The sequence below is a fragment of the Dipodomys spectabilis genome, unplaced genomic scaffold (assembly GCF_019054845.1).
Source record: "Dipodomys spectabilis isolate Male_0828 unplaced genomic scaffold, ASM1905484v1 ptg000054l, whole genome shotgun sequence".
NCBI lineage: Eukaryota > Metazoa > Chordata > Mammalia > Rodentia > Heteromyidae > Dipodomys > Dipodomys spectabilis.
Window position 1 is genome coordinate 8868488 of NW_024870731.1, and position 22316 is coordinate 8890803.

At 37.8% G+C, this 22316-nt stretch overlaps 1 long non-coding RNA gene across 2 annotated transcripts in view; it reads left to right on the forward strand.

The window, feature by feature from the left end:
* The window catches only part of LOC122108154, a 39060-nt gene that overhangs the window by 9262 nt on the left and 7482 nt on the right, over positions 1 to 22316 (forward strand). For both annotated transcript variants that reach the window (XR_006147483.1, XR_006147482.1), the window contains exons 2-3: positions 19404 to 19456; positions 21453 to 21580. This is a non-coding gene — a long non-coding RNA (uncharacterized LOC122108154). The remainder of the gene's footprint in view (positions 1 to 19403; positions 19457 to 21452; positions 21581 to 22316) is intronic.

Sequence of the window (22316 nt, forward strand, 5' to 3'; positions counted from 1 at the left end):
TCAGACCACAAAGGAATGTTATTAGGAGCCAGGTGTCAGTGGCTCACACCTGTAATCTTAGCTACGAGATCTGAGGATCATGGTTCAAAGCCAGCCCATGCAAGAAAAGTCTGTGAGACTCTTATCTTTAATGAACCAATAGAAAACAGGAAGTGGTGCTGTGGCTCAAGTGCTAGAGCACTCGCCTTGAGCTGAAGCGTACAGGGACAGTGCCCAAGCTGAGTTCAAGCCCACAACCAACAACAACAAAAAAGGAATGTTATTAGGACAAACACTGCTTTCCTGAGTGAAATCAGCCCTCCATCTCTGGATTACATTTTTTCCACTACTATCTTCCCTAGGCACTTGGTTCCAGTAACACAGACTTGATATGGAATGCCTGGTATAACCCAGAGTGGTTACTCTTCTCTACATTTTATTAAAGCTCCTTTCTTTCTCTCATCTTTACTTGCATATTACGTATAAAGTGCTTACCCATCCCTTCTAATGGAATTTTTTTTCCAAAGGGACCTCTCTAGTCTGAGTTAGGGTAAACACTTTTCTTTCAAGCCCTTCCAGTGCCCTGTGGATTCTAGCACCATAGCATCTACCACTGAAATAATAATTTGATTTTCAAACAGTCTGATAATATTTCTCCCTTCCTCAAATTGAAAAAGGGTAGTGAGTTGTACTTTCTTTCTTTTTTTTTTTTTGAATAAGCACCTGCCCACCAAAAATGCTCCATAAGGTTTACCATTGAAGAGAGAACTTAGAGGCATAAAAGTAACCACTCTAGCTGTTTGTCAATCATTATAAGGAGAAGAAGCTGGTCTAGAAAATGGTTCTTGGTTGAAGCCATGTTGTATAACTTTGTAAAGAATCAACGCATTAAAAGCCAGGTGCTGGTGGCTCATGCCTGTAATCCTAGCTACTCAGGAGGCTGAGATCTGAGGATCATGGTTCAGAGCCAGCCAGGGCAGGAAAGTCCATGAGACTCTTATCTCCAATAAAGCACTAGAAAACCAGAAGTAGTGCTATGGCTCAAGTGGTAGAGAACTTGCCTTGAGCTGAAGAGCGCAAGCACAGCACCTAAGCCCAGAGTTCAAGCCCCATGACCAACAACAACAACAAAAAAAAGAAGAATCAACGCATTTGTTGGGAGCCTTAATGGCCATATGCCATAAATACACTGTTCCAGAAGTAAAATTAGGGGCTAAAAGGATGGTTCATGAGGTAGAGCACTTGCCTAGCAAGTCTAAGGCCCAGTTTTGAAACTCTATTACTACACAAACTGGAAAAAAAAGAATTATGCTACTAATGGAACCTTAAAAGCACTTAATATGCATTAACTCAATTATTTTCAACCCTGACTGTACACAAGAGTGACCTGGGAGTGTTCTGAAAGTACAGGGCCAGGTCCCCAAACAAGGCAAAATCACTGCAGTGCTTACGTGGCTTCTGGGGGAGAGAAAGAGCCCTAGGAAACCCCCTGTAAGAGAATCCATTCATCTGGTTGACATGTTTTCACTGATGTTCCACAGAAGCTAAAATGTTTTCCATGTATGCACAATACAGCCAATAATCCACCAAAAGCGGCAGGGCTTTGCTCATTGTTCAGAAAGACATTGAGGCCCAAGCAGGATAATGGATTTTCTCCTGACATCTATGACACCAGGAAACTCCCAGATTTAAATTCAGGTTGATTAAAATCAGTGTTTCTTCCAGCACCTCCCACTGCCCCTGAGACCCACGTCATAGGTAACTGAACTTCTGACCTCACTCCACAACTGGGTCTGAATTTGGTTGCCTCTCGGGTTAACAAACCACAGGAGATGTGTGTGTGTGTGTGTGTGTGTGTGTGTGTCCAATAGAACAGAAGGCGAATAACAATAAGGGAAATACAAGCAGACAAAACTCAGCTACACAGAGTAGAAGAAAAGCCTCTCCAGCAACTAACTGGCTTTCATTATACCATCTGCTACTTCTTGCACCCAAAGAATAGCCAGCCTCTTTCACTTCTATTTTCTTCCTGTTCTACCTGTTTCTCTTAACCAGCCTGACAAGCATGGTAATAGATATTGTGAGTCTACTCCTAAGATTAAACTATACTACCACAAGAAAAAAAGAAAGAAAAAAGAGAACGAAGGCAGGCAGGAAGTCAGATAGGTAGGCAAGCAGGAAAGAAAGAGGAATGAAAAAAAAAGGGCATTGGTAGCCTAAACCTGTAACCTTAGCTACTAAGGAGACTGAGATTTGTAACATCTCAGTTCAAAGCCAGCCCAAACAAAAAAGTCCATGAGGATAATTAACCAGGCAAAAACGAGGCTGGAGGCATGGCTCAAGTACTAGAACAATAACCACGCAAGCAAGCCCAACCAAAATGAGAAGCCCTGAGTCCAAATCCCAGTTCTAGTTTAAAAAATAAAAAAGGAAAAAGAAGAATTTAACAGGTAAATATCATCTGTTGTCACACTGTCTTCTACATAAACATTCAAAATTTCATTAATTTGCATAAAATACTCATACACATGTTTCAGTTTTAGTCTGGATTTTATTCACTTAAGCCAACATCTCAAATTCCCTACTTAAAGATATACATTTTTTACTTTATTTTATCCTTCAATTACTTACAAATAAGCTAAACTACACTCACACTTTGAAATGTTCACAATTTTCTAAATAAAATAGCCTCTAACTGCACTCATCTTTCTAGATATTGTTTGTGAGTGACTGGAGAATTTGACAGATTTCTATGTTCTTAATACCATAAAGAAAATGTCTTCTTTTCTTGCACCAAATGGCCTCAAGCTTTTTCAGTTTCTTGCTTAGGTAGCACTCCACCAACTTAAATCATACCTTTGGCTTCTAAATACAACCCTCTAGATCTCAGCCTCCTAAGTAGCTAAGATTATAAGCATATGCCAATGGCCCTGGCCAAAAGATTTTGTTTTATTCAGTTCTGAGTAAACTGCTTATATTTTCTTGTTATCCAGTGATACTAAATTGTCTTATTTTTTGACTCATGATTATGCAAGCCACTGTTTTTCTATTGCTTCCTTTTCCACTAATTTGCCTATAATGTATCTTCATCTTAATATAAAACATTTTTTTTTCTTTTAAATCAGTCTCCATACTTTCTGCCCTACGTGTCTCAGGTTCTTTGCTCTCACCTCTCATGCCCCATGTAGTTCCTGACTGCAGACTTCTTCCTCCAGCTGGCCCCATGCTTTTCTCTGTATTTCCTTTTTGAATCCTCACATCCTCCTTCTGCCTTCCAGAATATTGAAAACTTTCATCTGTTATCAACGCAAACACCTCTAGCCTTTTCCAGCTATGGTCATTCCTTAAATTTATTTCAGTGAAAATCTTGGGAGCAAAGTCTTTATACACAGATAATCTTTATGTTATTCTGAAGTGAAGCATGATTTATTCTTGTGTGTTTGAAATAATAAATCTAACAAAAAACTAACATTGGCTCCAAAGGATGTACACTAGTCCAAAATACCTTGAATGTGATCTCCATAAATTAAGGTTTGTAGGTAATTATTGTTGTCTACATTGGACCAGACTAACTATTCCATTGAAATAATGGGCCTTCTAAATTGTATTTCAACATGAAGAGCATGATTTATTTGGGAGCATGGTGCTTCCGCTGGAATCTTCTGGGAATTGTTGATGAGAATTCTTTTCCTTTGCCTGGAATATGTGATTCCTCCCACCATAAAACCAGACAGCTAAAATTATGTTTTCCTCCTTCTTCTGTTGCAGAACTGACTTTGCACTTTAAGTCAACTTTCCAAACTAGCTCTCTAGATCTTGCTAGATAATGGTATTATTTTGTAAAGGATTCTTAGCTTTAAAAGCTGCACACATAAAAAAGACAAACACCCTAAAGAAAATGTGCTGGTGCTGAAGACTTCTAATTAGCTGCCAAAGAGATCTGGCTGCCTGCCATTCGTGGGGTGAGGATGGTAACTTGAGACAGAAATATAATGGATCAAGTGTCAGTTAAGCAGATCTCAGACATTCAATTGGAATAGACCATATTCTGTAGACCACAGCTTGCAATAGTTTAAGTCAGAAAGAATAAAGTTAATGCAAAGTTAAGACAGATATGACGTGGGTCGGCTAAATATGGAAAAGGGAGGACAAATTACACTGGAGGTATGGGATTAGCCTAGGCACACAACAACTTGATGGATGGACAAAAATCATGAGGTAGGAAGTCATGCCGTGGCTCAAAGGATAGAACACTCGCTTTGAGCTAAAGAGCTCAGGGACAGCGCCCCGGCCCAGAGTTCAAGGCCCACAAGTGACAAAAAAAAATTCATGAGGTACTGTAGTGATTAATTATAATAATGTCAAAATAATAACAATAAGGTCAATGGACTATTACTCAGTCATAAAGAAAACTGCAATGATGTCTTGAAGAAAATTACTGGAATTAGAGAACATCACATGAAGTAAAATAATTCACAGTGAAAGATAAATATTTGCATCTTCTTTCTCATAGGCAGCATCTAGATCTAAATAAAATGAATTACATGAGTAGACAATGGAGATAATTTGAGAGTGAAAAACTGTGGGAAGAGGGGATGGAAGAACACGACACAGTGGAAAGCACGTGATCAGAACACTTTATATGAATAGTGAAAATAGAATAGTGACATCTGTTAAAATTGCATAATTCAGTCAAGAGTAGGGAGGGTTAAGAAAGAGCAATAGATGGGGTGAATTTAATGAAACACCATTATGTCCATGTATGGAAATAACACAATGAAACCATTAATATACATTAATTGGAAAAAGAAATCACTCTGCACAGTACTAGAAGGATGAAATCAGTTCAGAGTAATATGCTTGGAACAAAGCCAGGCATGTACAGGATGCATTGCACTTTCAGAGACCACCATTGAGATCTATACAAGTGCAAAAACAAGCACCCTCCCCCCAATTACAGTATTTTCATGATGTATCTCCAGTGCTGATATCAGGATGATATATAGAACCATTAAAAACATCCTGTGTTCATCATGGACATATTGCCTAATAAGATAAAGAACTGAAAACAATGAATTGAAGATCACCTGGGAAGGTCAAGCATTTTAGAAAGGTTTTAAGTAAGAGGCTGAATGTGTCTCCTTTTTAAGAGAATGGCTTCAGCCAGCATTGACATGGTGGTACACATCTGTGAGATCAACTACTTGGGCAGGCAAAGAGGCAGGAGGATTTAGAGCTCAAGATTTGCCTGGGGAAAAAAAAGGTAACTGACATCATCGAAAAAACAAAAACAAGCTGGGCGCCAATGGCTCACGCCTGTAATCCTAGCTACTTAGGAGGCTGAAATCTGAGGATCATGGTTCAAAACCAGCCCAGGCAGGAAAGTCTGTGAGACTCTTATCTTCAATAAAGCACTAGAAAATTGGAAATGGCACTGTGGATCAAGCGGTAGAGAGCTCACCTTGAGCTAAAGAGCATAGGGACAGTGCCCAAGCCCAGAGTTCAAGCCCCAGGACCGACCAAAAAAAAAAAAAAAATGACGCCAAACACAGCTATAATCCTATTTGGAAGACAGAGATCATGAGACAAAAGGTCATAAGACTCCATTGCAACCAGTTGCTGGGTGGATGGGTACACACCTGTCATCCCAGCTGTGTGGGGAAACAAATAATAGTATCATGTGCAGGCTGTCCAGGGTATAACGTTAGACCCTATATCAAGAATAATCCATGAAAATGGACTGAAGGCATGGATCAGGTAACAGAGAGCTAGCCATAGCCTTTAGAGATTTTCCCATTGGATTTGGGGTAGGAAGGGTGGATTAGGGTGGTACTAAGGTTTGAATTCATGACCTTGTGCTTGCTAGGAGACAGCACTCTAGCACTTGAGCCACAGCCCCACAATCCAACCAGTAGAAGTTGATAAATGACAAGAGACATGTAGAGGTTTCAGGAGACAGGTTTTGAGTCATTCTTATCTGAAGTGCAACAGGTGAAGAGTGTCTTCTCAGCTAGGTGGCTGTATGTGGAACAATAATGTTGATCAGTTCATGAATAAAGAGAAGAGAGAAATGTCTTATAGCCATGGGACAAGAAAAGAATAAGTTCATATCAGGTATAGGGACGGTATACTAACTTGTATGTGGTATCAGCTGGTTTCGTGAGGTAAGAAAGAGGTAAGGACTCAGAAATAAGGCTCAGGTAATGAATTTAAAATATAGAACATCACCCCATTTGTTAGGAAATGGAAAGACTTGGAAAAAATTATATTAAGTGAAGTAAGCCAAGCCCAAAGAAACATAGGTCCCATGATTTCCCTTATTTGCAATATCTAGTATATGTATGAGTCAAGCAGAAAAGGCCAGATAAGGTGATGTTAGGAAAATGAACCACCCTAAGATATGTATTTTAAATGTTTTTTTCTTTCGTGCATTTGTTTCTAACGCAATTATAAGATTATTTCATTGTTGCTTTGTTTGTCCCTCCCCCACAGTATAACCCATGCTTTCACTGTATTTGATGTCAGTATAATTTGTGTAGGGGAAGGGGAAAAACAAGTCATTTAAATAAGGATACAGGTGGACCTGTTGCAACAATGAGAAGTACAAGTTATCATGTCAAAAACGAGCTTTACAACTTGCGGGGGGGGGGGGGGGATTGGGTGGGGGGGAGGTAGGATGGGAAGGGATGGGAAGGGTAAACAAAGGAGGAGGCTACAATGCTTGATAAGAAACTTACTATCTTCCCCGTGTAATTGTAACCCCTCTGTACAGTATTTTCACAATAAAAAAGAGAAAAATATAAAAATAAATAAATAAAATATAGAACATCATACACTTAAATTTTCAAGATGTCATTGAAGACAGCATAGTATACTTATTTTTTTAGTGAAAATAGAGAAGGAAACAAATGTTCCTGCGTTAGCACTGTTGTCTCTGAAAGGGCAGGTGGGAAAGAAGTAACAAGGGCATACACGAAATTAGAGTTGGGGGAAAAGTAGGAGAGAATGGGATTTTAGCCCCTAACAGGCCAAGGCTTTAGAAGAGAGGGATTGCCACACAAGATAATGTCTGTGCATCATTTGAAGCTGTGGCTGAAAGTAAATTCTCTTCTCTGTATGCTCAGTCTTAACATCTGTTTGATTGTAGAGCCTACATCCTACGATGGCAGGCACTGGGAAGAGATGCAAAAATCAAGTCCCTGGCCTCTGAGTGTGCATTGTATTGAGGAAGGCGGAGACATGTAATTACTACACAACATGACATTAGAACAAGGGCTGTAAAGCAGGTGCATCATTAGAATCACAAGGGGAGGACTAATAAGTGTTGTGGGGGATGGGCAGGTTAGGGAAGGCTTATTAGTGGGAGAAGAGTTGTAAGTGAAGGGTACGGGGTTTTACTTCTTAAGTCTTCTCAATCGTTCCAATGAGATTCTTCTCGTGAGATTTTTATCTCACAGCTGAATGGACCTTTCTGATGCAATGCAATGACTGACTTCTTTTGAAAATCTTACCTGTATTCAAAAAGATCATGATAGTTTAACATTTAGTTTTTAGAATGTATAGTGCCTTTGGTCGAAGATCAGAGCTTTCTCATTTGTATTGGAGTGGCGACCGCCTCCACCCGCAAGGATGACGCGACAACAGGTTCTTCTTTCAGGCGGTTTATTCAGGACCTTTTACAACATCTTCTCTCTCGCTTCTTCTGCCCGCTTCTTCCCGCTTCTCCTTCCCTCTGCCCCCGAGCTCCAGTTATAAGCCTCCTGGATGGCCAATCCCGAAGCGCCACGTGGCATATACCGATAGGGCTGCAAACACGGAAGCAAACTAGGAGCCAAGTCATAGCCATATAAGCAGTTGTTTTTTACAGAGAGCACTAGTCACCGGGAAGACGGAAGGCGGGAGCCAGCGCCATCTTTGGTCGCGGCCGCGCCATGTGGCCGCGCCATTTTTGCGACCACGCCATTTTTACGGCTGCGCCGTCTTTGGTTGTGGCTCCCGCAGCTCTCCACACTTTTAGAATTAAAATCATGATGAAGCCAAGCTCCTATGACTCATCTCTCTAATCCCAGGTATCAGGAGGCTGAGAGCTGAGGATCTTGATTCAAAGCCTGCCTTGGAAAGAAAGACCTTGAGACTCTTATGTCTAATTAATCACCCAAAAGAGTCTGGACTAGCTAGCCTTGAGCAAAAATAAGGCACAGAGACCAGACTCTTAAGTCCAAACCCCATAACCAGTCTACATTTATGACATACACATAAACACACACACACAGAGAAGGAGAAGGAGCAGGAGGAGGAGGAGGAGGAGAGCGAGGAGCAGGAGGAGGAGGAAAAGAAAAGGAGAAATAACATGATGAATGGAGTGACCATGATCAAGATGGGATTGTATTCATACACTGCTTTGTAAACCTAAAGTTAATTTTGAAAATTAAAAATAAATACTTAAAAATTAAAAGATATATCCATAGTATCACTGTATTAACTAATTTTCACTAGCATTTGTAACAAACTACTATACGTTTAGTGGCTTAGCAACACAAACACTAACGTAATTACCTTTGACACAATAATGATTTTATTTATTGCATTAGTTAATGAGCGTGGGATTGGGTACTGAGCATGTGGCCAGGCTAGAGATTGGGTATTCTCCTGTTATACCTATGGGGAGTTTGCAGATCATACACAGAACCTGTGCTACATAGTGTCTTCCTTAAAACAGATATGGGTTAAAGAAATATAAAATTAGATGGCCTTCATCTTCTCCTGAAGGTAAAAAAAATACAGTCTGTGGACTGTAGAACTGATTGAAAAATGAGAGATCCAAGTATGTGGAGATTTTTGAATGTGGAACCCTTATGTGGAAATTTTGGTCCATTTGCTAAACAAAATACAAACAAAAGGCCTGAAGGTTTGTTTAGATGCAAGAGTCTTAACCAGCATGCATAAGATTGTAAATCCTCAGGTTCAGTCCCTTCCTGTAACACACACAAACATAATAAGCATACACAGGAAAGAGAAAGAAAGAGACACAGAGAAAGAGAGACAGAGGGACAGTATATCAGTAGAATGAATGTTAATGGTATGACAGTGCAAATGCAATGAGCTACAGTGTGTGGATCTTACTCTCTAAGGAGACTGTTTTTCTTTGGTAAGTTTCCAGTTTTGTTTTGTTTTTTAATTTTATTTTATTTTATATGAGAACATACTGTACAGAGGGGTCACAATTACATGGGCAGGATAATGCATACATTTCTTACCAAGCATTGCAGCCTCCTCCTTTGTTTACCCTTCACCTCCCTTCCCAGCCTCCCCCCTCCAAGTTTCCAGTTTTTAAAGAGCCAAATTTAAAATTTTCCACATCATTTCAAATACATTATGTACATATTGATATACATATCACATCCTTCATAAGGCACTAGAAGAAAATCTGTTTTTGTATCTTTGATAGTTAATGGAGGCTATATAAATTTCTTGGTGTTTAACAATTTCCTCTTGTCAGTGTATCCTCTCTTAGTTCTATACTCAAACTCCTCTGTCTCTTTTGTAGTGGCTCAGGCTTGTAATCTTAGCCTGTAATCCTCAGGAGGCTGAGATCTGAGGATCATGGCTCAAAGCTAGGAAGGACAGGAAAGCCTGTGAGATTCTTATCTCCAATAAACCACTCAGAAAACCACAAGAGGCTCTGTGGCTCAAGTGGTAGATTGAAGTTACCTTGAGCTGAAGAGCTGAGGGACAGAGCCCAGGCCCAGAGTTCAAGCCCCAAAATCAACCCCCCCAAAAATAAATAAAAATCTTCCTCTCCTATGTTACAAGATTACCTGTGATTAGAATTTGGTTCCAACCAGAAGTCTTAACATTTTCCAATTCTGGGGATTAGGGAATTAAAGCTCACTCTTCAGTCTATTTAGATCACTCTCTACACTACTTATCATATTTTGTGCCTGTGTCTATAGCATGTTATAGGAATATAAATCACTTGTTCAAAAATATAAACACTGAATGGACAAAACCATGGAGACATCAAAGACAATGAGTAAAGGAAGATATAGAAGAAGAAAAGCTAAAAACCATACCTGAAATAAAGAAAATTTTAGAGCACACAAAGAATAAATATTAAAGAAATTGACATAAGAACCCTCATAACCAAGTGAAATGAAGAATGAAACAAAATCAGGTGCAGGCATCCCACGCCTGTAATCCCAGCTACTCAGGAAGCTGAGATCTGGAGGATTATGGCTTGAATCAAGCCCAGGAAAGCAGCCCTTGAGACACTGTCTCAAAAATAATCAACAGCAAGAGAGATAAAACCACTTGTGTCCATATCTTGGGGTTAATTTCGCTTAGCATCATCTTATATGATCATATGTACATAGCTTTTGACCATTTCTACTTGTTTTTAATGTACTTATAGTGTATTATGTGATTTTTTTTTGTTTATTTTGTATGTTGTTGGTATAACCACTGTTTTCATTGTATGTGATTCCAGTGCCTTACGTTCTTCTAATTTGGGGAGGGGAAGGGAAATAACAAAATGCTGAAATAAGGAGACAGGTTGACCCACTGTAATAAAGAGATGTACAAGATACAATGTTGAAAACAACTTTACAACTTGGTGAGGGAGGGAGGAGTTGGGGAGGTGGAGAGGGAAAGGATGGTAGGGGAAAAACAAAGGAGGGGGTAACAATGCTCGATAGGAAATGTACACATTACCTTACTCATGTAACTGTAACCCCTCTGTACAGTATTTTTACAATAAAATATATATTAAAATAATAATAGAAAGCAGAGCTGGAAGTAAGACTCAAGTGGTAGAGGTCCATGGTGGTCACACCTATAATCCTAGCTACTCAGGAAACAGAGATCAGATTATTGCAGTTCAAAGCCAGCCCAGGCAGAAAAATACTTGAAACTCTTATATTCACTAAACTACTCAAAAAAACTGGAAGAGGAGTTGTGACTCAAGTGGTAGAGTGCTAGTCTTGAGTAGAAGAAATTCAGGGACAGTGTCCAGTCCCTGAGTTCAAGTCTCAAGAATGACACACACACTCAAAAAAATGTGAGGCCCTGAGTTCTTGGTACTAACACACACACACACACACACACACACACACACACACACACACACACACACACACACACAAAGCTACTGAAAACAAGACAATTTTGAAGGAGTAGGCAGGCACTCAAAGAACACCATCCACATTTATCTTCCTGGAGCAATCTACTAGAGGGTAAGCTTTAACCAAGAGATAGCGAGGGAAGCTTTGACAAACAGATTGCATTAGTCAGCCCTTGTTGCTGTAAGGAAATACCTGAGATAAGGCAGAGTAATAAGAGGAAATGTTCTATGTGATTTTTTTTGTTTCCTTTGTATGTTCTTCCCCCTATGGTATATCCCTTGTCATTGTACTTGATTTTTGGTACTCTATATCTTGTATATACATTTGTCTAATTTGGGGAGTAGAAGAGGAATAACAAAATACTGAAACAAGGTCTCAGGATGACCCATTGCAACAAGGATACCCACAAGACAGTATATTGGAAATGAACTTTACAACTTCATGCAGTGGGGGGGGGGGGGGTAGTGAGGGAGGTGAGGGAAGGGATAGTGGGAAAACAATAAGGGAAGGGGTAACAATGCTGGACAAGAAATGCACTCATTGCCTTACTCACGTAACTGTAACCCCTCTGTACAGCATCTTTACAATAAAATAAAGTTTAAAAAGGAAATGTTTATTTGGGCTTGTGTTTTCAATCAGGTTAATTAACCCTTTTGCTTTGGAGCCTGTGGCTAGTCAAGACATAGCATATTGAGAGTGCATTGTGGAAGAAGCTACTGACCTTATGGTGGCTAGGATACAAAGTGAAGAAGCAATGATCCCAAATCTGTATCTCCAGGAACCTAAGAACTTTCCACTAGGCTGAAGCTCTTAAAGGTTTCCTGGCCTCCAAACAATGCCACAGGCTGGAGACCACACCTTGAACAAATCAGTCTTTGGGGAACACTTATTAAAGTTACCATTCAGATATGGTTTCAATATAAAATTAAATCAAAAGATAGAAGAACAATGTGTATACATTATACATTGTTCTGAAATAAAAAGAATGCAACTATAAATGAGCTAAGGAAAGCAAAATAAACCATAAACGATTGAAACAGTTAAAAATGGCCAATCACATATAAGTCAGTAAGGAAGAAGAGAATAGGTTATTAAAATCACATGAGCAGATATAAACATAAAATCAATCTATAGCAAACATCAAATTTTCATCAATAACCGAAGTATTCCAAGCAAAGAAGACATAACAATACAGAAACACTAAGTATGATGTAATACAAATAGACGTTATGAAATAATACACAGCTCAGACCAAACATGTATCAGTCATACGTGTTGATAGAATATATTATTTGGAGTTGAAAGACAGACATTTTTAAATTGGCTTATAAAGAAACATCTGCTTCTATGTATTCATAAGAGGGTCACTTCTGTCATCCCAGCTACTTGGAAAGCAGAAATAAGAGAATCAAGAGAATCATGGTTTCAGTCCAGCCCAGGCCAAAAATAAATAAATAAATAGCAAAGCTTTTTTCTTAAAGTACACTTGGACATGACAGATTAAACAGGACTAGCCAGGCACTGGTGGCTCATGCCTGTAATCCTAAACATTCAAGGGCCTGAGATCTGGGGATTGCATTTCAAAGCCAGCCCAAACAGGAAAGTGCAGGAGACTCTTATCTCCAATAAACAACCAGAAAACCAACCGAAAGTGGTGCTGTGGCTCAAGTGAATGCTGGCCTTGAGCTGAAGAGCTTAGGAATAGTGGCCAGGCCCAGAATTCAAGCCCTACAACTGACAAGAAACAAAAAAACAGGTCTCAAAAACATTCACATAGAGAGGTTAAAGGAGGAAACACTTAAAAGAGAATCAGAAAGACTCAATAGCTATGAGCATATGATCGTATAAAATGATGTGTATAGAAACTAACTTCAAGAAATGAAAATGAGATTGTTTATTTTACTTTTGTGTTTTGTTTTTCTTTTTCTGTTTTTCCCCTTTTGTCACTTCTTTTGACTTCTGTGCTTTCTGTCTTGTATGTAATTTTATTTGATTTGAGGAATATAACAGGAAACACAGAAATGGTGGCCCAAAGGATGAATTAATTTTACAGTGACACTCCCTAGACACTACCTTGAAAATGAACTATACAACTTGTGGGTAGCAAATTGGGAGGGAAAAAAAAACTGAGGAAAATGAAAGACAAGATGACACTGTTCAAAAAGATAGGTACTCAGCACCTGACTTATATAACTATAACCCCTTTTCCATCATCTTTATGATAATTTTTTAAAAATAGAACAGGCTGGGCATTCTAATAGCACATACCTGTAATATCAGCTATGTGAGAGGTATAGGTAGGAGGATGTAGTTTGAAGTTGGTCCAGGCAAGAAGCATGGCATACCATCTGACAAGTAGGGAAATCCAAACCCATCTATGGAAATGAAAACTTTTTTCGGGGCAGGGAGGCTTGCCACAAGCCATGGTATTCACCTCCTGATAACTGGTCTAAGCATGTACCTGCAACCCCTCCCGACTTTCTTTAGTTTAAATTTGTCTTGGTTGGCTTATCAGCATTGTGATAATTGCTTTTTTCCCTCTTCTATGCCTTTGTCCCTTGTTTTTACCTCTTTTGAATGACTATACTTTATGTATTTCTCCCCATCTCTCTTTCCTTTTGATCATATAGGATTTGAACTCAGAGCCTGGCAAGCACACTACTGCTTATTCTATATACCCTTAACCCTTTCTACTCTAGATTTTCAAATGCCACCTACTTTGTCTTTTGAGTATTGTTAGTGTATACTTGTCTTAGACTTCAGCTCTTGCATTATGTATTTATGCAAAATCCATTTAGCCACGGGGAGCTTTTGAAATTCTCATTACTATTCCATGGGGGGAAATTATAAACTTGTTCCTGTTCAAACAAACTCTGAGAGAGTTGTCTGAGATCCTGTACATTTTAATTATTGAATCTGAACCTAACCATAATGTCTCTCTTCTCCTTTCTAACATCTGGTTGATTCAGACTAAATTGTCCCACAAATTGCTGTATTTCATTAATACTGTTATATCCTATGGCCTGTTTTGTTTTGCTTCTAGTGGTCTTTCTTTCTTTCTTTCTTTCTTTTTTTATATATAAAATAATATTTATTGAAGTGAACTCCAGGAAATGTAAACAAGAGGTTTTTGTCTTTGTTTTTAAAAAAAAGAATAACATACCTGTTGAAAAGCTAGTTGTAGGGGCTGGGAAGATGGCTCAGTGGTAGAGCGCTTGTCTTGCATGCCTGAGACCCTGGGTTCAATTCCTCAGCACCACATAAGCAAAAAGAAAAAAGCCGGAAGTGGCGCTGTGGCTCAAGTGGTAGAGCTCTAGCCTTGAGCTGAAGAGCTGAGGGACAGCACCCAGGCCCAGAGTTCAGGCCCTACAACCGGACCCAAAAACAAAACAAAAAAAAAGAAAATCTAGTTGTATGTACACACATTGGGCCAAGCCTCCATCAGGTGGCTCTCTAAAGCATATTCCCTCCAGCTTTAAACACATATATTATAAGGATGATTCCAATGTTCTTTCTTTCTAGTAACCAATGTGTGAGTCTAGATTACTTTGTTTAATTGGATCTTATCATGCTGCTTCATATTTACTTGATTTTTCCCAACTGGTTATTGTTAATCAATGCTATACATTCTTTTTTTATTGTGAAAATACTGTACAGAGGGGTTACAATTACATGGGCAAGATAATGAGTACATTTCTTATCAAGCATTGTAGCCTCCTCCTTTGTTTCCCCTTCCCATCTCTTCCCATCCTCCCCCTGCCCCACCACCCAATCCTCCCCGTTCCCCCTCCCCTTCTTTCTTTCTTTCTTTCTTTCTTTTTTTGTTGGTGGTGAGGCCTGAACTCTGGGCCTGGGTGCTGTCCTTAAGCTCTTCAGCTCAAGGCAAGTGTCCTACCATAATATTATGTCTGGTTTTCTGGTGGTTAATTGGAGATAAGAGTCTCACAGACTTTCCTGTCCTGGCTGGCTTTGAACAGAGATCCCTAGATGTCAGCCTCTTGAGTAGATAGGATTATAGGTGTGAGCCACATGTGTCCAGCTGCTTCTATTGATTTTAAATGAATGTGTGATCAGTTTAGTTACAGCTACATTATCTGATGGTTTAATACCTATAGAATTTCCAGCTAGCAAACTATGGATGGTAGAATCTAAAGAAAAATATGGGGTCTCAATGCTGACTAAAAATTGAAAACACTCATAGAAATGATAGAAGTTGAAAGAATCACATTAAAAGGTACAAGCTGTTTGGATTTTACAAGAAGATTTGGAAACAATTTTGCCCAAAGAGTTTATAGGAATTATGAACTCACCTAACTGAATAATTTATTCATGGAAGCATAAAGCAGCAGCAATAGAATGCAGATCTTGGAGTCTTTTTGACTTTGAGGTTTAAACAATGATAACATGCAATAAGGAAACAAGTGTTTTGTAAATATGAGTTTAATCAACCTGTCTTTATTTCACCTATGGACTAATTTCTGTATGTTGCATTAATGTAGTGCAAATTTAATATGTAATTTGGTAAATATTATGTCATATTTCTAAATCACTTAGATATTTTTAATGAAATTGATTAGAAAACTACTGCTAGCATGACCAAGACATTTTCAAAAGTGAGATTAAATAAATATGATATGAGTATGGCAAAAGTATACATACAACTAGACCAGAGAGGTAAATGACAAAACTGATCATAGTATACATAATACAGGAATGTTCTTGACAATGAACAGGGATTAAAAACACACATGCAAACTGAATCCATTGAGTGAGACGTGTTGTCCTCATGATTGACCTGTCGAATTGAAACTCCTTAAAGATAGTAAGTAAATAAATAGTAAGTAAATACAAAGAATGGATCTTAAAATCTTCTGGTAACTTTTAAGAGCAATTTTGAATCAGTTGAGATTTTCATTTGTGCTAACCTGGGGCTTGAACTAAGGGCTTGGACACTGTCTCTGAGCAGTTTTTCTCAAGGCTAGTACTCTACCATGTAAGCCAAAGATTGACTTCTGGCTATTTTCCTCAAAACTCAACCTCCTAAGTTGCTAGGATGACAAGCCTTTGTCAAAGGCACCTGGCCGAAGAATTTTTTTTTTATCAAATAGTGAACTTTGATATAAAAAAATATGGTAACTTCTGCACCTTGGGCATTCCTCATAATTGAGCACACATTATTGTATTATTCTCCTAATTCCTGCATACAATGAAGTCAAGATACATTTCTGGAACTAGATGTTATGGATAATATTCTTGATGGTGAAAACTAAAGAAGAATTTTAGAAATATATTTGTTGGTTTCCATATAGTGTTTATTGATAGATATATAGATTCTGAGAGATTTTACCAAAGACTATGCTCACTCAATTTATAAAACAATGAAGTTAAACAATGGTTAAAACACTAAACCTAAACAAAACAGATATCCTTAGCTCTTAAATACTTTGATTTGAAAAATAGTCTTTGAAATCATTTTCTTGATTTTTATGAAGATTATCAGTGAAACTCATTAAATGCAAAACACATTTCGTTCATATATTTTCCAAATGCTATCTAGACTGCTTATCAATTTTATATTCCATCAAGAGGCTAACTGTAAATTTTAGCATGCTCAAGTCTATGAATTGCTACTGACCAAAGGAAATGAAAAGATCTTACCTGTCACATGCTCTGTAAACTTATGTATAATCTTGCTTAAAAAGAAATGTTACTTGCTTCCTTCAATATTGAAAATTTTGCAATGAATATGTATCACTTATTGATTTCCTCAAAGCATTTCAAGTCACGTAATGATACTTTCAAATATATTAAAATGTAAGAGAGAATTTCATGTTCCTATATTATGACTCTCATTGATGTCTGTCCTAGGAAAGATGTTAAAATATTTACCTATTATTAAATATTTCAGAACTTAAGGCAAGAAAAATGTTCTGTTCACACACCTTTACTAAAACTAATTTATTTCTTTGATTTCACGAAAAGTTTAAATTATATCTGTATATTAAACTTACTTTCTCAAACAGATGAAATTCAATTTGGGTCTAAAAGATTAAAAATGTTGGATATTTTAGATCTCAATACTCTACACTATGAATTTATATAAAAGGCCTGATAAGCAAATAACTCATACACTGAAATGAACACATACATTTCAGATTGTAGCCTTCTAGTAGCTTCATAGTCTTATTATTGTTTTAGTTTGGATTCTAAAGTCAACTTGTGATCCAGGGCAAATTTCCTACTAAGGAAGGTTCTAAAGATGTCTACCACTACCAGAGGAAGTTCTCTGTGATACACTCTATAATTAAAGACAAAGACATCATGCATGTCTACAAATATATTCCAAAATTAAAATCACTCATTTGTATAATACAATTTTAAAATATACAATAAATAATTTTCACTTTAGGAAACTGGTGGATAGCTCAGTGGCAAAAGACACGCTTAAAATTCACAAGGACTTGAACGTCATCTTTGACACCAAACAGACAAAACGATTACCCTTTTTCACTTCTTCAGGGAATAGAAAGCAGGGACTATACTCATGTTTGGAAAATTCTTATGAAGGAGAATTTGTATATTTCACATGCCAGTAATGTGTCAGGATGCAAATCAGAAATCATTTGCTACTTCTGAGCCTCCAAGATGTAATTCTATGAATCTATCAGAAAAAGGGACATTAAAAAATCATATTAAGTGAAGTAAGACAGACCCCAAAGAAACATAGGTTCCATAATGTCCCCCATTTGTAATAATTAGTATATGTCTAGGATAGTTCCAGCAGAGGTTCACCATAGCTCAATAGCTGTATGCATATGAACAGATAAAATGATGCTAATCAAAATGAACTACAAAATATGGAAACAAGAGGTTTGTTTTAAATTGTACTCTGTGAAGTTACTTCTTTTTTTCTTTCATTTTTTCCTTTGGTTTATTCCCTGTTGTCACTGTTTTTTATTTTGTCCCTGTGTCTTGTATATATGTTTATCTGATTTGGGGAAAGAAGGGGGAATAACAAAATGGTGAGACCAAGGACAAAGGTGAACCAATGCAACAGCCATACTCATAAGACACTAGGTTGGAAATGAACTTTACTATTGGAGGGTAGGGGAGCCAGGGAGGGAAAATGGGAGAAAATGAGGCAGGGGTTAACACTGACAAGAAATGTACTCATTTTCTTACTTACATAACTAAACCCTCTGTACCTCATCTTTACAATAAAATAGAATATATATTTTTTAAAGAGAATACGATCAAATTATCAAAGACATGCTGGTGTAGACCAGAAGCCTCATCAGGGGTGAGGTTCAGAGTTTACGGTATCACCCAACCTGATGGTAAAAGAAGTCCTCTCTATAAATAGGCAGAAGCATTACAGTAGCTTTAAAATGACCCATCAGAACACATGAGACCATTCCATAGAAGGGATAGTAGAGGAAAAACAAAGGAGGAGGTAACAATGCTCAACAGGAAGTGTACTTATTGCCTTCCTCATGTAACTGTAACCCCTCTGTACACTATTTTTACAATAAAAATATAAGTAAAGGAAAACTACAAGGAAGAAAACTTAAGTTACTTAGGTTACAGCCAGCACAGGGTAGAAGATAGATTGTTGTGAAGATGGGAACCACAAATATCGTATTTATAATCATATGATCCTATGGGACTAAGAAGAGGCTTAAACTTGGGCACATTTAAGTGTCTAAAACTATGCAATTAATCAAAATTTTTATACTATTCCGATCCTATATGTAGACATGTTGGTTCTTTTAACCAAATTTCCTTTTACTCATTGGAAAGTTGTATCTTAGCTCTCCTGTTGAAGTCTCCTTGGTATGTGGTTTGATAAGAATGACCCTAGCCAGAGACCAATTGCTCATGTCTATAGTCTTAGCTACTCAGGAATCTCAGATCAAAGCCAGCCTAGACAGGCAAATCTGTAAGACAGTTACCTTCAATTATTAACAAGCAAGAGGCTAGAACTGGAGGTATGGCTCAAGTGGTACTGTGTCAGCCATGAGGGGAAAAAACAAAGAGAGTGTAAGACACTGAATTCAAGCCCCATTACTAGAAAAAAGTATCCTTTTCTAGCCCTAGAGTTGATGTGCCAATCAGAACATTCTATGTCCAGTCCCAACTATTAGATACAGTTTACTTGGCTCTTATAAGGCAAATACAGGCTTATGGAATGTATTTACTAGAATTGTTAGGCAATGTCAGGCCTCTGTGACCTTCTTGTGAACTACCTGGGTGATTCTGATCGACACCAACATGTCTTTGATAATTTGATATTCTCTTTTTCAGTTGAATTGTATTGTCAAGGTGATGTGCAGAGGGGTTACAGTTACAAACATAAGGTAATGAGTACATTTCTTGTTAAACAGTGTTACTCCCTCCCTCGTTTTCTCCCACTTTCCCTCCTCCTAACTCCCCTCCCCGTACAAGCTGTAAGGTTCATTTCTAACATAGTGTCTTGCAAGTATCACTGTTATGTGGGTTCACCCTTTGTACTTTGTCTCACCATTTTGTCAATCCCCTTCCTTTCCCCAAATCAGAGGCAGTAGGACAAAGGTAGCACAGTAGGACTGAGCCAAGCAGTAAGGGAAGGAAGTGATGGAATGGAGCAAGAGATGGTGTGGATGAGGTGGTCTCACTCATAGTCAAACCATTGAAAAAAGATGGTGAATACAATTGCTAGACATTTGCCAACACATCTGTTTTGATTTCAACAGTTTAGATTTTACTCCAATGATATATGAAGTAGCCTTCATCTATATCCATGAGTCTTGTAGGACAGTCCTCTTCATCTTCTGATTAATAAAGGTTGTGGCCTGTAGGTTCTTATTTCTTTCAATTTTTTGCTATATTTCTAAGACTTGTGTTTATTTGGTAAGCGCTCTACCACTGAGCCACCTTCCCAGCCCACTTGTGTTTATTTGGTTGTAAGATGATTAAATGTTTCTGGCCATAACGTCTTCAATATGAACTCCTTGGTATGTGTCTTTATCTACTTTGACCTCAAGCTCTATCTAATATTCTAATTCCTTTCCTTTTGTTTGCATTTTCCTATAATAACTTGGAACATCCTTTTTTGTATATTAAATTTGTTGAATCAAATTTTCATGAGACTCTCATAGACAGTGCACAAGACTGAGTTTCAAACTCACCATGGGATAAATGCTTGGAATCTCAGCACTTGGAAAACGTAGGAAATTTATGAGTTTGAGAACAGCCTGGGTTACAGAGCAAGATGGAAGCCACCTTTCACAATATAGAGACAGTACTTTAAAAACAAAAAAAATCCTTGGGGCTGGGAAGGTGGCGCAGTGGTAGAGCACTTGCCTTGCATGCATGAGGTCCTGGGTTCGATTCCTCAGCACCACATAAGCAAAAAGAAAAAAACCGAAAGTGGCGCTGTGGCTCAACTGGTAGAGTGCTAGCCTTGAGCTGAAGAGCTGAGGGACAGCACCCAGGCCCAGAGTTCAGACCCCACAACTGGACCCCCCAAAAAAATCCACCAGAAAATAGTTATGTTGTGTCATGTGATATAAGCTTGGAATGCATGTGGCTGTGTTTATATATTACATTTTTCTATTTCCAATAACTTCATTATCTTCTTATTGTCTTATTGTTGTTATTTTCTTCTTCTTTCTGATTTTTATTTGATCATGATTTAAGGTCTTTTTGAAATATTGTTGGATTCTGCTTGTTAACATTCCATTGAATATTTTTGCATGAATAATCAGACTCTGTGTCTATATATACATATATATAAATATATACATATATTATATATTATATTACTACCCCAAAATAATTAGAAAGCATTCCTTTCCTTCAACTTACCAGATGAGACTGTGAGACCTTTTTTTTTTTTTTACCATCAGGTAGAAATCTCCAATGAAACTATTTAAATTTGGAGGTTCCTGAAACTTATAACAAATTTAATTTCCTGAAGCGCTCTAGGGTGTTGTACATTATCTAGTTGATATTGTATGAGTTTTAATAGAGTTTGTTTATTGATAAATCTGTTCATTTTTTTCAAATTTATGAGTGTCAGGTTCATAATATTTTTATATTCTTTTTATATAGTCTACCATGATACTGCTTCATTTAATGCTATTAATTTATGTTCCTCTTACATTTTATCAATATTGTTAAAGGTTTCTCTACATTTGTTATTAAAAGTTAGGGAGTTGACTAGACATACTAACAATTAAATGTGTCTTACTCTATCTCTATTTCTTTTTCAGTTATATTGGTCAATTGTTACAAAGGGGCTGTAAGAAAGGCTTGGAACTTGCTTTGAACCTACCAGTGTATCAAATAGTCATACTTTTTTTTTTATTTTAGTACCCAAATAAGAATAGGAGAGTGAGTAGTGACCCCTTGAGACTGTTGAAGTTATTCATTGTCCTCAGAATCATGGATACATCAAGCAGTGCAAGAAGGTGAACCAACATTCCACATCTCTTCACCAAGTAAGTATGTGCAGTTAGGTAGACAAGGAAATAATGTACTTGTTAAATTACTGGATCTTTTATGGATTTTGTTCATTATAAATAAGTTTAGTATTCAATTTGAGTACAACATAAAATATATTTTATAGGTTAGTAATCCTAACTCTTCAGGAGGCTGAGATCTGAGGATCTTGGTTCAAAGCCAGCCCAGACAGGAAAATCCATCAGACTCTGATCTTCAATTAACCACCAAAAGCCAGAGGTAGAACTATAGCTAAGAGGGTGGATGCTAACTTTGACCAATAAAGCTCAAAGAGAGTGCCCAGACCCTGAATTCATACTCCAGGAACAACACAAATGTGTATACACACATATATACACATACATATGCACATATGTATGTGATTATATAGGTATATGTGTGTATTCTATTACATGAATGTTTTTCCAATGAAAATATAGGGTTTTTTGTTGTTGTTGGTGGTGGTCGTGGGGCCTGAACTCTGGGCCTAGGCGCTGTCCCACAGCTCTTCAGCTCAAAGCTATCAGCTCTTCAGCTCAAGGCTAGCACCCTACCACTTGAGCCACAGCACCACTTGCATCCTTTTCTGCTTATGTGTTGCTGAGGAATCGAACTCAGTGCCTCATGCACATGAGACAAGCATTCTACCACTAAGCCAACTTCCCAGCCCCCAAATACAGTTTTTATTGTGTAAACTCTATATATTCTCTAAGTAATTTAAATGTGTGGCAATTT